This window comes from Triturus cristatus, chromosome 4_1, assembly GCF_964204655.1.
Source record: "Triturus cristatus chromosome 4_1, aTriCri1.1, whole genome shotgun sequence".
In the NCBI taxonomy this organism is placed as follows: domain Eukaryota; kingdom Metazoa; phylum Chordata; class Amphibia; order Caudata; family Salamandridae; genus Triturus; species Triturus cristatus.
In genome coordinates this window covers 377,657,095-377,674,850 of record NC_140585.1, presented here as the reverse complement: position 1 = coordinate 377,674,850, position 17,756 = coordinate 377,657,095, and the positions used below count along the sequence as shown (strand labels likewise).

Below are 17,756 nucleotides of genomic sequence, written 5' to 3'. Positions count from 1 at the left end.
GATTCATTATCTCTATATGTGTGTGATGTAAAGTGCTCTGACATGCTACAATGGTATGAGAGATGCTAAAACAAATGAAATGCATGTGACAGCGGGGATGTGGGGAGATGAGAGGCACGGTTGGAGGGTGATAATAAGCGAATCATTGAAGAACCCCAACAAAAATTGTTGTATTGTGGTGCATAGTAAGGTCTTTATTTACTATTCTTTAGGTTTAAAGCATTTTTATTAAGACAAAACAAAACATGGGGGAGGGGGATAGGAGGTTAGGGTTACATACAATACAGTAAAAGAAAAAGGTGCAACTCAGGAGGGTTGGCGAAGGGTAGTTCGGTGGTCCAGAGGAAAAGCACAGAAAATGAAGGCAAAAAATACCATCTATTGAATCCCCGCGTGCATATCCAACACCCCAAATCTGAGCAATGAAAGCCAGTAGCAACTCAACAAAGCACAATCCAACCCCCCCATCCCCCATCCCCCCAATAAAGGGAAAAGAAAAGAAACAATACCCCAACTCCCCCGTCCAATGGCTCCGCACTAGGTTTATCCGCCCCAAAAAGCCCGCACCCCCCCCCCCCCCCCCCGGAGGATCCCGTCTCACATTTAGTCTAGTCCGCCGGGATCACCGGTGGCGTCAGCCTAAGAAGCCTAAGATACCTCGGGCAGGTGAGCTCCCGGAATTCGGTGGACAGCAGCGCTAGGAAGGGTTGCCACAGCTCTTCAAATTGGTCTATCTCCCCCGCCACCGTAAGCGACAACTTCTCCATTCCCAGCACATGCCAGAGCCTATGCAACCAACCCGTAATGGAGGGAACAGTGGTGGTGCGCCAGTGGATAAGGATGTTCTGGACCGCAGACCCCAGCGCAATCGCGATCTGCCTACCCCTGCGGGACTTCAGTGGGTACATTAGGTCATTGGGGAGGCCCAGCAAGACATACGCCGGAAAGCGCGGCAGCTCTATCTCAAAGTGCTTATCCACCTCGTCCAAAACTTCCTTCCAGTAAGCGGTCAGCACGGGGCAATCCCAAAGAATGTGTGAGAGGGTACCCTCCTGCCCGCAGCCCCGCCAGCACCCCCTGTCAGTGTGTCTATGCATTTCATACAGTCTCTCCGGGGTGTAGTACCAATAAGTTTACACCTTAGTAAAGGTCTCCGTAAGGCCTGTATGATAAGCAGAGTGCCGCGCCCGATACGCAATTTTGTCCCATTCCTTGTGGCTGAGTGTCCTACCCAATTCTCTGTGCCAGCGCTCCCTCCCTGGGTTATAATAGTGAAACGGCGGGGGTTGTAGGAACTTGTACAAATCGGTAATTAGCTTAGCATCGGAGGTCCGGGTAACCAACCACCTCTCATACGGTGTAATTTGACGAGCAGCGGTGTCACGCACCTGGGGCTGGAGGGCCCAATGCCGAACCTGCATGTAGCGCAATCTGTCCAGCTCCGTCAGGCCGAATTCCCGCCGAAGTTGCTGAAAAGGAATCGCGCCCTCCGGTCCATAGATCTGGAAGAACACCCTGCAGCCCGCGTGCACCCAATGGGAAAAAGCTCCCGGCTCCATTCCTGGGGAGAAGTCCGGGTTACCCACTATGGGTGTGAACGGCGAAGGGAAGGTGGTAAGGCCCCGAACCTCGCAGACTGCATCCCACACCCTCAGGGGGACCCGCGTAACAAAAGAGGCGTAAAGGTTAGGGGGGCGATGCGCGCGGCGCAAGAATGGAACCTCTTGTAAGGTGCGGCCCGCCACTGCCTGGTCTTGAAAAAGCCAGTGTTTGTCGGACTCCCACCTGCTCCACTCCACCAGATATCGCAGCTGCGCCGCCTGAAAGTACTTACGGAGGTCCGGGATACCGAGGCCCCCCCGCCTCCGGGGCAAGCGTGGAGAGGACCCTCTTCATCCGCGGCTTTCGGCCCTGCCAGACAAAGCGGGAGATGTCAGCCTGCGTTTGTCGTATCCAGCCCACCGGGGGCTGGAGAGGTAGGGCCCGAAAAAGATACAGTATCTGGGGCAACACCGTCATCTTGACCGCCGCGATTCGCCCCAACCAGGACAGTAGGCCCTTGCTCCAGCGGCCAAGCTCCTCCCTGATCTTCCTGCTGAGGGAGGTATAATTGGCCGCAACCATCTCCGGTAATGTGGGCGCCAGCAGAATCCCCAGGTATGGCACCGTGGACGAGGACCACTGCATGGGGAAGAGCCGCTGAAGGTCCCTCCTGGTATCCGCAACCAGAGACACATCTAACGCCACCGACTTGCTCATATTCATTTTGAAGCCGGCCACACGTGCAAAGGTGTACAGTTCCTGGATGCAAGCAGGCAGCGACCTACTAGGGTCGTCCAAGGTCAACAGGACATCGTCCGCATAGAGGCTAACCGTGTGGACATACTGGCCCATCTGGACCCCAATAGCATCCGGGTTGTTGCGAATCCTCTGAGCAAACGGCTCCATGTAGAGGGCAAACAGAAGCGGCGAGAGGGGGCAGCCCTGCCTCGTGCCGCGTTCGATAGCAAATCCACCGGAGCTACACCCATTGACCCGCACCGACGCTGAAGGATGCTTATAACAGTTGAATACCATGGTGCGGAACTTATCACCGATTCCCAGTTTCCTGAGAACCAGCTCGAGATATGGCCAATGAACTCTGTCGAAGGCCTTCTCCGCATCAACGGACAGCAGCATCCGCTCCCCCGGGATCCGCGAGGCCTTCTCCAGAACATGCGTCACCCGCTTGGTATTGTCAACCGTCTGTCTGCCGGGTACAAAGCCAGCCTGGTCCGCCTCCACCAGTCCGGGGAGGTGCGGGCCCAGCCTGGACGCTAGAATCCCCGTATACAACTTGAGGTCGACATTTAAAAGCGAAATGGGTCGATACGAACCGCAGAAGGCCCGGTCTTTCCCAGGTTTCGGGATTACGGAGACCGTCGCATTCAGGAGATCCGGTGGGATGGCTCCCGGTTCGGAGAAGGAATTAAATAGCCGGGCAAGGACAGGGGCCACAGCCGTGCAAAAAACCTTATAAAACAGAGACGTGTACCCGTCTGGACCCGGGGCCTTACCATGCTTCAGCCGCGCTATAGCGGAAATCACTTCCTCAACATGGATATCCCGCTCCAGATGGTCCGCCTGAGCAGGATCCAGCACCGGAAGGGCCACTGACTCCAAATAGTCTTCGGCGTCCCGCGGCGAGGAGGGCTCCTCAGCATACAGCGCCTCGTAGAAGCTGCGGAAAGATTCCGCTACCTCTGCGTCCCCAGAAACGACCCCCCCGTCCGTACCCACCAGTTCCTTCACGACGCTACGCTGCCGCGTGACCCGGAGCCGGTGCGCCAGGAGCTTACCACATTTGTCCCCCCCAGTGTAGAAGGCATGCTTCAAGCGCAAGGCGGCATACTCCGCCCTATCAAGATCCAGTGCCGACAGGAGTTTCCTCGCAGCCTTCAACTGCCTCCACACCCTTGGGGCCCCCGTACGACGGTGGACCTGCTCAAGCTCCCGGACCTGAACGGTCAGCTCGTCCCTTTTCCGTTGCCGCTCCCTATTTTCGGCTGAGGAGATGGAAATAAATTCCCCCTGGAGGACTGCCTTCAATGCCGCCCACTGTGTCGCTTGTGAAGTGTCGGTGTTGCTATTGTGAGTTAAGTAATCCTGTATGACCTCCCCAATGCGTTTCACTACAGACTTTTTGTGTAAAAGGGTATCTCGAAGGTGCCACACCCCCCTAGCGGGAGAGGCCGCCGGCCACTTGAAAACTCCGGCGACTGGTGCAAGGTCAAACAGTGTCAGGACCCCAATGTCCGCCGCTGTGGCGGCGGCGCGCATCGGTCCACTCACCAGAAGATAGTCCAGCCGTGAGTAGGTTCGGTGTGCGTGTGAAAAGTAAGGGTAGTCCCTATCAGTGGGGTGCATGGAGCGCCAAAGGTCGTGTAAGTCCATTTCCGCAATCTGGGCCTTCACAGCCTGGGACAGTTCCCCCGTCTGCGGGGAGCGCTGCGCCGACCTGTCCATCACAGAATCGAAGACAATATTAAGATCTCCCCCCAAGATGACATGGCGGTCGGGAGAAGCAGTGACATCCACCAACACGGAGTCCAGGAAACGCTCTTGGTGGTCATTTGGGCTATAAACGGAGCCGACTGTGAACGTTATGCCTCCTAGGCGCATGCGATACGCAAGAAGCCTCCCCTTCTGTTCAGCATGCTTATACAAAACCTCCCCCCTAAAGGAGCTCGCTAGAAGAATGGCTACCCCCGCAGTCTTGTTCGCTGCCGAGGAGAAGAACTGGGTGGGGAACTTAGCAGAGCGCAGCCTATGGCAATCCCGGGACAATAAGTGGGTCTCCTGCAAGAGGCAAATGTCCGCCTGCGTACCCTCCAGCAAAGATAAGATCGCTCTGCGCTTCACAGGGTTATTCAGACCCTTAACATTAAGGGTCACTACCTTTAGGGCCGACATTCCTCCCGGGGGTCAGGAACGCTGTGCAATGGGCAAGGGATCAGCGGGTGGGGCGCGCGGGGCAGTTGCGCGGGACAAGCCAAAACAGACCAAGCGTGGGCACGGACGACATCGGACGGGACTTCCCCAACCCCAGAACAACCCCTACACCCACCCAAAACACAACCATGGCAACTAGCCAAATGCAAACTTAAACACCCCATTGTCCCAGTCAAGCCCCAAACGGGCAAGTCCGTAGAAAAAAGCAAAGTGGACGTTCAGCCACTCACCTCCATCCGCTCCCTCCCGACCCCCCCGCCCCATACCCAGCATTAAAGAAGCTGAGAGCATCTCCCCCCGGAGTGAGTGTTAGGCCGTCATGGCCACGCCGGTGGAGCCGGCCGAGTCCCTGGCCGCCGCCCTCAAAGCGTCGGCCATGTCCGCCCTGATAGTAGGGGAATCGGGACGCCCTGCGCTGGCCGCCGATTGTCTCCTCGTCGACCTCCGCCGGCTCCGTCTCTCTGAGCGCCTCCACGACGGTGTAGCCCCTTCCTCCTCCGCCGCCGTAAGCCCCAGGACCCCACAAATGTCCTGCAAGGAGCGTAGCTGATGCAGCACCCCATTCCACCGGAAGATCAGGCGGAAGGGTTGTCCCCAAGAGTACGGCGTCTCATGTTCGCGCAGAAAGTCAGTGGCAATCCTGAAGGACCTGCGTTTCTGCAGCGTGATGGCGGATAGGTCCTGATAAAGCGCTACAGGCCGCTCCCGGAAAGTCAGGGGCTGTTTCCTGCGGGCCTCAGTCATGATGCGTTCCTTCAGCGGGAAGTCGGGCAGGAAAGCCAAAATGTCCGGTGGGGGTGCGGATGACTGGCGCTGCCGGCCAACCCTGTGTGCCCTATCAATGCGAATAGGGAAGTCTGCAGCTTCCCCCAGGATCTCCCGGAACAGGTCTTGCAGATAGCCCTCCAAGTCGGTCCCTTCGTCCGTGGACGGCACACCACGCACTCGGATGTTGTTCCTCCGTGACCTGTTCTCAAGGTCCTCAGAGTGGGCCTGGAGCTCAACACACTGCTCCCGGAGGCGGAGAACGTCCTGTTGAAGATGGACTATCTCCTCGTCCCGACGTTGGGATTCCGTCTCCACCGTCTCAACTCGCTCGCCAAGGCCCTCCACTTCTCTACGCACTTCCCGGACCTCGCTGGCCACTTCCCGCTTCAGCGTCTGGAAGTCCTCTTTGAGGGAGCTAAACAGTTCTTCCATAAAGGACTTCGTGACCGGTGGCTCCCCCCCAGTCACATCCGCCAAGGCCCGGGAAGACCCCGGCGAGGGTTGTGTTCTGTCCCGCAGTTGCTGGGCCCTGCCAAGCATGTCCGGCAGGGTGCGGTCCCCCTTCCTCGAGCCGCCTCTTCCAGTCATCGCAAACGCTGCAGTCGATGAGTGGGCACAGGTCCAGTCGCCTCAGGAATGCCCAGCTGCTGGCAAGCGCTCGACGTGGGGATCCCCCTGCAAGCAGAGTCGCTGCGTCGCAGGCGACAAGATGGCGGTGCAGTCCGGGCACCGCCAGCTGCGGGCGCCCATCCGAGACAGCAATGGAAAGCTATAGTAGGGGGCTCCTTATCAGCACGTCCCTCAGAGAGTCAGCCCAGCAGCGGTGGCGGGCACATACATCCGCCAGCAAAGGCTCCGGTGAAGGCCAACAACATCGATCCCTCGGGGACAAAATGGCGGCAGGGCGGGGCAGGGCTGAACGGCCAGGCCCGGCGACACCACCGGGGCCCCCTAGAAACACAGCAATCTGAGAAGTTCCACAGCCGGTTTCACTCTGTCACACACAAGGGCCCAGATGGTCCGACCCCAACAGTGAGTCCGCCGTACTTCGGCCAAGGGGCCGGGGCCCACACAGTGCGGGGCGTCGTCGACACAAGTCTGAGCGCCAAAGCACACGTCCAAAGTCCTCCACGCCGCCGGGTCCCAGCCCGCAAAGCTCCTTTATCCTCTGTCGAGCGACGGGTCAGACTTCCTCCAGATCGTCAGCTTTCAGCACCAGGCCCAGCCGAGGCGCCCGGACAGCACTCCGATGCGTTCCACCACCCAGGCCCTCCGTCGCTCCTCGAACTTTGATCGGACTTTTGGGGTACTTTCCCCGGGGCGATCAGGGCCAAAGCGACATCAACGTGCGCGCCAGGTGCTCCGCCGCACTCCTCTCACACGCTGAGCATCAGCGGGGGGAGAAAAGCGTACGAAAAGGGCTCGAGCTGAGTCGGGCCGGAGGAGCTACGGGAGGAAGCGTCCGCTCACCCCGCCATCTTGGCCACGCCCCCTTTACTATTCTTTAAAAGCTAATACAATTCATTATATAATGATAAATGTTTTGTAGACAGCACCATTGTTTCCTAAATTGTTTTGGGGGAGAGCCTCCCAAAACCCCCTTTGTAGTGGTGAGGCTCATTCACTGCACTTTGTGTGCACCGTATAGGGACTGGTCTGAAAACATTTGCCAGGGATGCTTTGGGTTTCCAGTCAGGCCCTGGCAGGAGCAGGAGCCTCGTACTGCAAAATAAAACCAACCATTCAAAAGTTAGTCACGGAGATGCTGCACCAACCGTCCCATTGAAAGTTTACATTTCTTTGCAAATACTTTCAATATAAAATTCGAAAGGGGATATTTACAACAGAATTGGCGGAGCATGTCATTAGTCTCCTTGGCTTAACAACACACTCCGCCTCTTCAGAAATGCAGGGCTGCTCCATATTTACAAGAATATGGTGCAGCCTTGCATTTCCCCCTGCGCTGGCACTACTCTTAGCAGTGTAGAGCCAACGCAGGCACCCTTGCACGATAGTGCAAGAGTGTCTGCGTGCAGGGGAAGATTGTTTATGTGCAGGAAGTTCCCACTTCCTGCACATGAACCGTTTTGAAATGCCGTTTTGTCACCTCTGTGTGCTGCCTAATGCAGCACACATGGAATTTACAAAATGTCATTTTTATTAAAGATTATTTATGTGCAGGAAGGGTCACCTTCCTGAACATAAACAATCCAAGGTGTTTTGCTTTTTCCGTGGGAAAAAGCAAAAACGAGAAGAAATAAGGCCTTTCTCCTCATTTCGCCAAGTTAAGACCAGGTTTTTCATGGTCTTAATTTAGGTGCTGTCTCCTATTTAAGCTGCCCTTGTAAATAGAGGGCAGCGTCAAACTCAATGGGTGTTGGTGTGGAACGCCCACTGCAGCTCCCACTGCCCACCTCTTTCACGCTAAGCATTGCGTGAAAGGGGGCCTTATTTACAAGGCAGCGTTAAACCACAATAAGTGGCTTAACGCTGCCTTGTAAATAAGGCAAAGCCCCTATCGCCACAGGAACATCGCAAAAAGTGACATTCCCATGGCGATAGGGACTTGTAAATATGCCCCTAAAATCCTTAGTAATTCGAGTATTTGTTTTGTGTGCACACATGTGTTTATTTTTTTCGAATTACTGTTTTAATGTTTGAAATTTAAATCCGACAAATTGCTTGGGGGTCCCCGGTTTCCAGTGGTGACTCAATGGGGGTCCTCAGGAGTCAAAAGTTTGGGAACCACTGGTGTAAAGCATTACTAGATTACTTATGTTTAAATGGCATAATTGAACCCATTGTAATCACTCTAAAATTCTCTGGTGAGTTAAGGCTGTCCATTGTTTTCCAGACCATGAAAAAGTACCTATAGCTGGATATTCATCCATCGCCTAATATCTACGTTCTCATTTCTTCCTTTGCTGGCCTTAAAATATTTGTAACACCTAAAGGCTCATTCCAATGTAAAATACCTTTTGGGTCAAATACTGCAGTATCAGTATTCCGAAGGGTTATTCTGCAAATTGCTATGTAGGGGGCTCTTACCTTTTAAAATTACATTTAAATATTTAGAAAGCATCAGCGAGAACACATATGTATGTGGTATTTGCATGAGGCGAACCTAGCCAAAAGTCAGTGGAGTGCTGTACATGGCCTTAAGTATCTTAGAAAATGAGGGAGGAGCCTAGCGCGCAACCAAGATGGCCGCGTAGGTGCGAGGCTCCCGAGGACCTCCGCGACCTCCTGCATAAATCCTGACTATATCCTGTCCTAGACGAGGGGACTGTGTTTGTGAGACCGAGCTGAGGTGCCACCCGTTTTCCGTTTCCAAATCGGACCTCGGACACCGGCGGGAGCACCGATTGAGGTTTGCGGCCTTCTCCACGCCGGCCCCCCGGATTGGAGTTGTGGGGCGATCCGGAGACAAAGTGAACAACAGCGGCGGGCAAGGCTGGGCGACTCGCGTACCCCACACTTTCACTTTCGCTTTCGCGCCCTCCTTGCTGCCAAGCGAGGTAGGGTCGCGGGGCGGCGTGCGGTGGTGTGGCCTCGTCGGGGTGCCCTGCCGGCCCGCCAGCTGTGATCCGCCCTTCGGAGCTGTGGTCGCCCCCCCCCCCGAGCCCGTGAACTGGTTTGTCGGCCCCTTTCAAGGAGATTGGCACGATTTGGGGACTGGAGCCATGTCCACGAAGCAAGATGGCGACCGGGCAAAGGTGAAATCGACCCGCCGTGGCGCAGCCCATCAATCCAACAGCATGGACCGCTACACCCTCCAGAAGGGATCTCCAGAGGCGCCGCGTAGGTCCCCTGTGGGCCCGACTGATGCTCCTGCTCTGCCCGCGGATCTGACCCTCCGAGACGTCATGGGCGCCAACGCCGAGATGAAGGCCTCGGTGGACCAGCGCTTTGACACTCTGGCGCAGAAGATTGACTCGGTCCTCGTGGATGTGGGCCTGGTGAGGGCCGATCTGTCCAAGACGAATGACCGGGTCGACTCTTTGGCCCACACTACCTCGGGCCTCACAACGGACGTGGCGGCCCTCCAAAAGGAGGTGCGCCGACTTGGCCAGGCGAGCGCCCTGATGGATCGTCGACTGGAGGATTCCGAGGGTCGGGCCCGGAGGAACAATGTCCGCATCGTCGGGGTGCCGGAGGGACGTGAGGAGGAGGCGGCGGATCTATTTGTGGAGGACCTGATCCTCACCCATCTCCAGCCCCGGGGGCTGAGTAAACTCTTTGCGGTGGAACGTGCCCACAGGGTCCCCGGAGGAAGACCTAAGGTCGGAGCCCCTCCGAGGCCTCTCATTGCCCGGATTTTCAACTTTCGGGACAGAGACGCTATCCTGCAGACTTCTAGGCTACAAGGACCGGTCAGACTCGACAATATGGATGTAAACTTCTATCCTGATTTTACTCCGGCGGTCCAGAAGCAGAGACTGAGTTTTCTCGGAGTCAAACGTCGCCTACGGGACCTGAACCTCAAGTATGCGATGCTGTTTCCAGCGAAGTTGAGGGTAGAGGTGGATGGCCGCACGCACTTTTTTGATCGTCCCGAGGCGGCCGGGGACTGGTTGGACACTTTGCCCGGGGATCGGGGCCGGGGGGGTGGGGAGGGCGCGGTTGGCGGGGAGGGCTCGCCGGATCAGGACTGAGGGACTAATAGTAGGCCTTGCTCTGGACAACATTATTGTCATCATGATTGTGTAAGTTCCCCTCCCGTGGAGGTCGTACGGGGTCTCTTGGGGGCTTTCCCTCCTCCTCTGGGGGACTAGTTAGTTTTCTCTCTATGGGGCGACAGGCACACTGCACTTTGGGGGGGCTGTTTGGGCTCATGCAGGGGTGCAGGGAGGGGGGAGTTCTGTTGGGACGGGTGGGTTGGGGTGGGGTGTTGTTTGTTTTTACCGCAAGGCAAACCCTTTACTGTATTGGTGTTTTTGAGGTGCTCTCGGGGGGACGAATGATGGCTGCTGTATGTGATGGGGGGTAGGGACTTGACTTTGTTGTCGTGGAACGTTAATGGACTGGGGGATAGGATTAAGCGAGGTGTGGTCCTGCAGTATCTGAAACGAATTTCGCCAGATGTGGTCTTTCTGCAGGAGACTTATTGTTAATTCCTTTTGTGCCATGAATCGGCGTGGCTATCGTTTGGTGGCCCACTCGGGCTTCACGTCTGGCTCGCGCGGGGGTGGGCATCATGGTTAAGAACTCGCTCCCGCTGGAAATAGATGAGGTGCGCCATGATGAGAGGGGACGCTATACTGCCTTGGTGGGGAGAATGGAGGGCAAAGTAGTTGTCTTTGTTTCAGTGTACGTCCCACCGGGGTTACAGTCTACCACTTTTGCGGACCTGGGGCGCCTCCTCCTTGACCTCCCGGGGGGGCTTCTGGTGGTTGGGGGGGATTTCAATGCGGTGGTTTCTGGGACTATGGATCGACACCCCCCTAGGGACCTCCCCCGGGCGCAGTCGTGGCTGTCCGGCCTCTTAGATACATTGGGATTGGTGGACTGCTGGCGCTTAAAACATCCCACGCAGCTGCAATACACCTTCCATTCGGGTGCCCATGGTAGCCTCTCGCGGCTTGATCATATCCTTGTCCCTGCGGCCTATGCTGGGAGAGTGGGAGAGGTGCGCCATCTGGCGCGGGGTATTTCAGATCACTCCCCGCTCCTGTTGCACTTTGATGTCCTCCCCGAGGGGGGAGGGCAGGGTAGCTCCAATCAATGCCTGGTACCTGCGTGACCCCACCATTCGTGCTGACTTGATTAAAGCCTTGCAGCGGTATTTTGAGTAGAATGTGGGGTCTGTCCCTTCGGCTATCTCCCTGTGGGAGGCCTTCAAGACAGTTCTCAGGGGGGAGGCCCTCTCCTTCATATCCCATGCCCGGCGGCGCGAGCAGGAGGAGGTGACCCGGGTGGAGGCCGAAATTACTGAATTAGAGGGTGATCTGGGGAGTGGGGTGACAGATGCTGCACTACATGTTCTACACCTTAAGCAGGCGGCCTATAGGGCCCTCGTCACGGAGGCAGCCAGGGGCCTCAGTAGAGAGCAACAGGGGCGACTGTATGATGTGGGTGATAAGGCTGGTAAATTGATTGCGTGGTTGGATAAAAAGGAGAGAGCGAGTCGTGTGGTCCCGCTGATTGAGAGGATGGATGGTGTACGTGTCACCGAGCCAGAAGACATTGTCTCTTGCTTCGCGGATTATTTCCGCGAGGTGTATTCCCCGGTCTCTCCCTGCTCGGAGGCGGATTCCCATGCCCTGCTTCGGGATATCGCGCTGCCCTCCCTTTCGGTGGAGGACAGGGAGTCGTTGGATGCTGCTCCTACCTCGGACGAAATTGCCCTCGCCATACGCTCGGTCGCATCTGGCAAGGCCATGGGCCCGAACGGCATCCCTATCGAGTTGTACAAGCTGCGACCGGATGTACTGGCACCCCACCTCCGCGCGATGTTCCTGGCGGCCCATTCGCGGGGCTCCCTCCCGCCGGACCAACGTCTGGCTACAATCGTGGTGATCCACAAGGAGGGGAGACCCCGAGACCGGGTTACCTCCTATCGGCCTATCTCGCTCTTGAATGCGGAGCCCAAAATCCTTGCCAAGGTGCTCGCCAACCGGCTGGTCGGCGTGGTGGGCGATTTGGTCCACCAAGACCAGTCCGGCTTTATTCCCCATCGCAACACGGCCCTCAATCTGCGGCGCTTGCACGGGGTGCTCGCGCGTGTTCCGTTTGTGCGGGAGCCGGCCATCTTGGCGTCCTTAGACGCCACCATGGCGTTTGACACGCTCGAATGGCCATACATTTGGGCGATGCTGGCGAAATTTGGATTTGGACCGGGATTCATCAGCTGGGTCAAATTGTTGTATTCGGGCCCATTAGCGCAGGTGGTAGTGAACGGACGAGTCTCGGCCCCATTCGCGCTGGGACGGGGCACGTGACAGGGTTGCCCCTTGTCGCCGCTCCTGTTTGCACTGGCCTTGGAACCCCTGGCGGAGTGGCTGCAGTGGCACCCTTCCATCCGTGGTCTCCGTTGGACCCCCGAGTATGAGGACCGCGTGTCCCTCTACGCTGACGACATCCTTTTGTACCTAGCCTCCCCGCGCATATCACTGATTGTCCTGGTTGATGTCCTGCGCTCCTTTGGCCGTAACTCAGGCCTCGTCATCAACTGGGCTAAATCCTGTGTCTATGTGCTTTCCGGGGAGGCTCCCGTCCTCCCGCGGGGCTGTCCGATCCAGATTGCCTCGCAGGGGTTTCGGTACCTGGGTGTCTATATCACGCTGGACCCGGAGGCCCGCTACGAGCGGAATTTGCTTCCCCCCCTCCAGCGCTTGAAGGAGGACGTCGCGCGCTGGCGGCGCCTGCCGCTTTCGCCGCTCGGCCGGGCGGCATTGTTTAAGATGATGTCGTTGCCGCGCTTCCTGTACGCTCTCCAGAACACTATGGACTTAGTCCCGGCGCGCTACTTTCGTGAGGTGGAGAGTCTACAGCGCCGCCTGTTCTGGGACGGGAGGCCGCGTATAGCCCTGGCGAAGTTGACGCTCCCGTGGTACGACGGGGGGATCGCCCTCCCGGACATTAAGCGGTATTACTGGGCCTCCCAGCTAGCTGCAATTAATCACGGCCTCTATGGGCCCGCCTTAAACCCGGCATTTGAAATGGACAAGATGCTCCTGCCCGGTGGCGACTACAATCGAGCGCTCTACTCTGGCGCGCCCGATCCCCGCTTGACGGGGCCCACGCGTGTCATGGTGCGGGTGTGGCACGCGGCCAATGCAGCTATGGGGTGGAAGGACCGTTTGACCCGGGCGTCGCCGTTGTATGCGCCTCAGCGGTTGGGCTCCCTGTGGACCTCGAAGGGCTTCGAGAAGTGGGACACGATCGGCATCAGTAAAGTGGGGGACCTCTGGACGAGAGGGGGATTTAAAACATTCGAGACGCTGCAGACGGAGTTTCAGCTGCAGGGCAGTGAATACTTTCGGTACTTGCAGGTCCGTCACGCGCTGGGCTCCGTCTTCCCAGACGTCGCCTCCATCCCGGAGTCTTCCCCCCTGGAGGATAGAGTGCTGGATGGCCACGTTCCGGACAGCACGATCTCCCTTATTTACAAAAAATTGATTAATGACCGCTTGGGCCTGCTGACTGGCCTCCGTGAGGCTTGGGTTGCCGACGGGCTGGAGTTGGACGACGAAGACTGGATTTCCGCGGTGGCCTCTCCGAAGGAGGTGGCCATACCGGCTCGCCTTCGCTTCGTCCAGCTTAAGATACTCCACCGGGTTTACATGACGGGGCCAAGGCTTCTGCGTATGGGCTATGCTGAGGATGGGTTGTGTAAGCGTGGGTGTGGTGCTTTGGTGACTTTTTTGCATATTTTGTGGGAATGCCCGAAGGTGGAGCGATTCTGGCGTGGTGTGCATGAGGTCCTGCGACTGGTTACGCATGTCGCGCTGTTGCCTGAAGCGAGGAGATGTTTGCTGAATGTGTGGGAACCAACTGATTATTCGGTTCTGCAGACGCGATGGGTGACTCTGGGATACATGATAGCTAAGCGTGACATCGCTCAACTGTGGGGGTCCCAGCGGCCCCCGGCGGTGTCGGCCTGGAAAGAACACATGGATTGGTGCATGTTCCGAGAAAAGGTGGTGTATGTGGCAAGGGGTAAGCCTGGGGCGTGGGTGAAAGTATGGGGCCCCTGGAACGCCTACCGCGGGGGTATCTGCGAGCCACCACTGCTGCCTGCTGCCTCACCGGCTCCGTCCCCCTAGTTGACCCCCCTCCCCCAGCCCCGGGCATAGAGTTCCCCCAGTCCTGGATTTGTTTCCCTTCCCCCTCTTTAGATTCCTGTGGATGGTCGGGGTCCCTCATTTGAGGAGCACGTGTGGCTACTTTCGATTGCGGGTTGCCTTGCGGGTGTGGTTTTTTTTGTGTTGTTGTGTTGTATAAAATGAAACCGTATTGTGAGCTTAGAGTTATGTGGCCCACGTCGTTGATACCTCCTGATTTACTTCTCTGCAACGCCAAGTGCCTTTTTGTACGTTTGTCAGGTGCTCCTGTCACTCTAGCGGCCGGCCGGAAGGTTGTAGGCCCATACTTGTATATACTTGAGATTGCAATAAACGGTTTAAAAAAAAAAAAAAAGTATCTTAGAAAATAATCTTTTAATTAAGTAAAGTAAGTGCACACTTAGCCAGAATGCAGTAGAGTATTTCTCATAGTGGAATTGAACCCAAGAACAGACTTGTGGCTGACATTTTAAAATAATCAGAGCGTGACACCGAAGGACAACGTTTTGCATTCCTAGATCTTGCTGAGTTCTACTAAAGATTGTGACAGTTTTTGCAAGCAATGTAGAACCTCTTAAACTTCTCTATAATGAAAATTGAACATTTTTACGAGGTTCAAGAGCAACAAACTGCTTTTATGTGTATCACCAAGTTTATGTTAGTTCTCCTTGTTTGAAGCCATTTGTATTTAGTGAATTATTGTCAGTTGATACAAGCAATTATGATTTGCATATTCTTTTGTCTTCGATAGGTGAGGGGTGAGTAACTAGTGGCGTTTGCTTCTAAAACTTTGAAGATGAGTGAAATGAATTATTCTGTGATTGAAAAAGAACTATTAAAATGTTTATGGAATGCTGAGCGTTTTCGCATATTCTGGGAAGGAGGTTTGTTATATGGATGGAACACAAAATGCTTGGCTAACGTTATATCTGCAGAAGGGGCTGGTGTTGTGCCCAGCTGACACAGGGTCTTCTAAGCCAGGCGGTCAGAGTTCCCCCCTTTCCTCTCGGACCCTACACTTACCACCTGCCGAGTCCCACAGGGGTCCTCCCTCAGCCCTACGCTGTTCAACGTCTACGTGGCTCTGCTCACCCCCATCGTTAGAACCTACGGACTCAACATTGTGTCATACGCAGAAGACACCCAACTCATCCTCTCCCTATCCAACGAACCCAACACCGCTAGACACAACTTTTGAGAAGGCATGGAAGCAGTCGCCAAATGGATGAAAAACAGCTGCTTACAACTAAACACCATCAAAACGGAAGTACTCCTCATGGGCCCAAACCCCGACGCCTGGAACGACATCTGGTGGCCCCCGCCCTCGGAAGCCTGCCCACCCCCACGGAACACGCACGCACGCAACCTGGGAATCATCCTGTACTCAGTGCTCAAAATGGACAGCCAGATCAACTCTGTCTCGTCCTCCTGCTTCCACACCCTCCGCCTCCTATGCAAGACCTTTAAATGGATCCCCCTCGAACACAGAAAGACCGTCACTCACGCCCTGGTCACCAGCAGGCTCGACTACGGCAACGCACTCTATGCCGAAATAAACAAAAACCTCACCCGCAAGCTATAGAACATCCAAAACGCCGCCACAAGACTGGTCCTCAACCTGCCAAGACACTGCCACATCTCCCAGCACCTGCTCGCACTCCACTGGCTCCCCATCGAAGCTAGAGTCACCTTCAAGATGCTAAACCACGCTCACAAGGCCCTCCACGACACTGGACCAGCATACTTAAACAGCTGACTTAAATTCCACGTACCCCAAAGGATCCTACGATCAGCCCAGCTCTCCTACGCCGTGGTCCCCCGCACCAGACAGACCAGATCGGCAGGCCGCTCCTTCTCCTTCCACGCTGCCAGAGCCTGGAACGATCTTCCGCTCCACCTCAGACAGATTACATCGCTCCCTGTCTTTGCAAGAAACCTCAAAACCTGGCTCTTCGACAGACCCCCTCCTTGATGCACTGGAACCTGCGCCCCACCCCCCTACCCCCCAGTGCCTTGAGACCCTTAAGGGTGAGTAGTCGCGCTTAACAAACACCTGATTAATTGATTGATTCATATCAAGAAGCCACTTTGGTGCTGTGTGCATGCCAGTGGAATGGAACTAGTGGGACGGACGGACTGGAAGAGTTCTGTGTGCAGTCGCATTTTACCTGTTTTGCAGCAGGACTCCTCCAGATCAGCTTGCCAACTCTGTTGCTCCATGGTTCCCAGCGAGTATGACGGCTGTGCCTTTCCAGCCTAATGGATGTCGAGGGCATGACCAGGCAGCACATTCATCTTCATAGGTTTTCTGTAAGCCCAATGTGCACTCTTAGTTTGCATGTTTTTATGAAAGACTGAAGGAGTGTTATTTAGGAATTAATCTTTCTTTAGTACTCTGATTGGTAGTCCCTTCCTGACCATTTCATTACGGCTGTTCTGGTTTTTAATTATGTTTAGTTCTCAATCCAAGATGTAGACCATTTATCATATCTTGGTTACTTCTTGTATCTATCTATATGATCATGACCGAAAGGCACCGAAGCACTTTACATGATATTATTTTGTTCTTTGAGATAAGCAGTTCAATTCAACACTTAAATGCATCGCAGTGCAGCCATAGTATTTGATGGGTTAATCGCCCAATCTTTGTTACTGACTCTAGAATTATAGTAGATCATGTTAGAGGGCTCTGGGCAGCCAATCACTATCCTTTCCTGATTTAGCCTAAGCCTAATCTCCAGCATTTCTCCATCCACAACCAGCTAGCTCTAGTTCTTTGAAGTTTTTCATGTCACAAGGCTTTTCCCTCCAAAACTGCATTGCAATCTTGCACGCACCGGCCCTCCACACGTTGCAATCATAGTGTGCAGGCACTGTGGTTCAGGGTAGCTTTGTCCCTCCCTCGGGGAATCCAAGCTCAGGATCAGAAGATTGAGGTTGCATCCGCCCTCAGCAGCCACAATGCAAGCCGTTTCATTTAACATTGAGTTCATTATGATTAAGAAGAATGTGCATGCTGACTCTGGTGCATCTGCCATTGGATTTCTCCAGTGTTGTTAATTATTCTGAACAGTGAGAATGTCAGGTTGCTTTTAATAACGAAGATATTGAGAGCATGGTATGAATGAATCCTGTTGTAAATGAGGCTAGTCAACTAGAGGTGAAGTTGAAATTGTATTGGAAGAAAGTACCTAAGAACACATTTCTGGCATTTAGAACTGTTCCACACTCCCTGAAACAGGGAGGTAGAGCTCGGCGGAAACCGAGTTGTGTCCTCGGTGGTTAACTGTGAGATGTTCCCCTAGTATGTGTCATGGGTATGGGAATTGTTCTTGCAGTGTGGGTGAAAGGCAGAGGAAAGTGATGGAGTACATTTATGATGAGCATTGTGTGGATAAGAGAAGATGTAAAGTGAGTATGCAGGTAGGACAGAGAGGTGTGCTCAGAATCAGTGAATGAGGGAAGGGTTTGGCTGTTTTGTCTAAACCTATAAAGGTGATTGATGTGTCAGGAAATGCAGGAAGGCTGGAGGATGGATGGATGTGGGAACTGGTTAGGATTTCAGATTTCATGGGGCAGTGAATGAGTCGGAGGAATAAACACCTGAAGCAAGTTCTGAAGTAGGAGTGTGTGATGATGAAATGTGTTTTTATGACTTGAGTGCTAGAGGTGTGCAGAGTGACTGTTTGCATTTTGAAAGTACTCGTTGGA

General features: G+C 54.9%; 1 protein-coding gene across 2 annotated transcripts in view; it reads left to right on the top strand.

Moving 5' to 3' along the window:
- Positions 1-17,756, top strand: part of FBLN1 (fibulin 1) — an 852,642-nt gene that overhangs the window by 207,894 nt on the left and 626,992 nt on the right. The gene's annotated exons all lie outside the window — the stretch shown is intronic.